We start from the raw sequence: 2,275 nt of genomic DNA on the forward strand, positions 1-2,275 counted from the left end.
TTATTGTAGAGATGAGGTCTCGCCAAATTGCCCGGGCTGGTCTCGAACCCTCAGGCTCAGGCAATCCACTCGCCTTGGCCTCCCAAAGTTCTGGGATTGCAGGCTGAGCCACCGAGCCTGACGTGAATTCAACATTTTTTTTGCACCAAAATAAACTCCTACTACTTTATTATATCATGACTGAACAGGATCTAGTTTGAGACACTAAGGATAAAACAGTGTTTTGATAAGAGCCCCAGGGCCCGGCGCAGTGGCTCATGCCTGTAATCCCAGCATTTTGGGAGGCCAAAGCATTTTGGGATGATTGCTTGAGCCCAGGAGTTTGATGCCAGCTTGGGCAACATAGTGAGATCTCATCTCTACAAAAAATGTTAAAATTTGCCGGGCATGGTGACACATACCTGTAGTCCCAGCTACTTGGGAGATTGAGGCGGAAGGATCGCCTGAACTCAGGAGGTTGAAGCTGCAATGAGCCGTGACCCAGTGACTGCACTCCAGCCTGGGCGACAGCATGAGATTCCAACTCAAAAAATAGATACAAAGAAAGAAATCAGCAGTTTACAAATGGGTAAGTCGTTTTAAGAAGGGACGAGAGTGTGGAAGACACAGCCAGCAGCAGCAGACCCTCCACATCAATTTGTGAGGAAAAAATTGATCTTGTCTGTACCCTAACTGAAGAGGACGGATGAGGAACAGTGGAAACAACAGCCAACACCACAGATATCTCCACTGGTTCAGCTTACACAATCCTGACTGAAAAATTAAAATTGAGCAAACTTTCCACTCGACGGGTGCCAAAACCGTTGCACCCAGATCAGCTGCAAACAAGAGCCGCGCTTTCAGTGGAAATTTTAAACGAGTGGGATCAAGATTCTTAAGCATTTTCTCCCAGAACCATAACAGGAGACGAAACAAGGCGATGCCAGGGTGACCCTGAAGACGAGGCACAGCCGAGCCGACAGCTCCCAAGAGGTGGAAGTGGTCTAGCCAAAGCCACAGTGAACCAGTCAAGAGCAAAGGTCGCGGCAACAGTGTTTCGGGATGCTTGAGGCATTTTGCTTGTTGACTTTCTGTAAGGCCAAAGAACGATAACATCTGCTTATTGTGAGATTGTTTTGAGAAAGTTAGCCAAAGCTTTAGCAGAAAAACGCCCAGGAAAGCTTCACCAGAGAGTCCTTCCCCACCCCAAGGCTCCTGCTCCACCCTCTCATCCAGCAAGGGCAAGTTTGCAAGAGCTTTGATGGGAAATCATCAGGCATCCACCTCACAGTCCTGATTTGCCTCCTTCTGACTTGTTTTTTTTTTCTTTTTTGAGTTGTTGGAGTCTCACTCTGTTGCCCAGGCTTGAGTGCAGTGGCATGCTCACGGCCACCGCAGCCTCGATCCATCCACCTGAGCCTTTCAAGGAGCTGGAACTACAGGCACACGCCTCCATGCCCGGCTAATTTTTTGATTTATTGTAGAGACGAGGTCTCACCAAGTTGCCCAGGCTGGTCTTGAACCCGTGGGCTCTGGCAATCCTCTCACCTCAGCCTCCCAAAGTGCTGGGATTATAGGTGTGAGCCACAGTGCCCAGTCCTTCTGACTTCTGTTGTTTCCTAATCTTTTCTTTTTTTTTAATTTTAAAGATGTGGGGTACAATTCAGGGTTAAGTATACAAATGTTCATTATTCAGTTACCCTTGTTAATGAGGTGTATCAACCCTTCTCTTTCAGTTTCCCTCAACTGCCAATCCCACCCCACTGGTTCCTAATCTTAAAACATGTTTAAAGGGCACTCATTTTTCTGTAGTTAATAATATGAAAAGTCTGAATTGACATGGTTAAAGCCCCAGGATCCTCAATTCTTTAGGGATGGACTAAATGGCCAATATCATTGCTTACAAAATGGTCTTGAACTTGGTGGAGCTTGTGTTGATTGCAAATTTTTAAAAATTTAATTTAATTTTTTATTAATTCTGAGTTGGAGTCTCACTCTGTTGCTCAGACTGGAGTGCGGTGGCACACTCACGGTCACTGTAGTCTCAACTTGCTGGGCTTAGGTGATTCTTCTGTCTCAGCCTTCCAAGTGCCACCATACCCGGCTACTTTTTTGATTTATTGTAGAAACGAGGTCTTAGTCGGGCTCGGTGGCTCAGCCTGTAATCCCGCGCCTTTGGGAGGCTGAGGTGAGTGGATTGCCTGAACCCGCGGGTTCGAGACCCGTCTGGGCAACTTGACGAGACCTCATCTCTACAATAAATCACAAATCAGCCAGGCATGGTAGCACACACCTG

The sequence above is a fragment of the Carlito syrichta genome, unplaced genomic scaffold (genome assembly GCF_000164805.1).
Source record: "Carlito syrichta isolate Samal-C Ts95f unplaced genomic scaffold, Tarsius_syrichta-2.0.1 Scaffold86295, whole genome shotgun sequence".
Classification (NCBI taxonomy): Eukaryota; Metazoa; Chordata; class Mammalia; order Primates; family Tarsiidae; genus Carlito; species Carlito syrichta.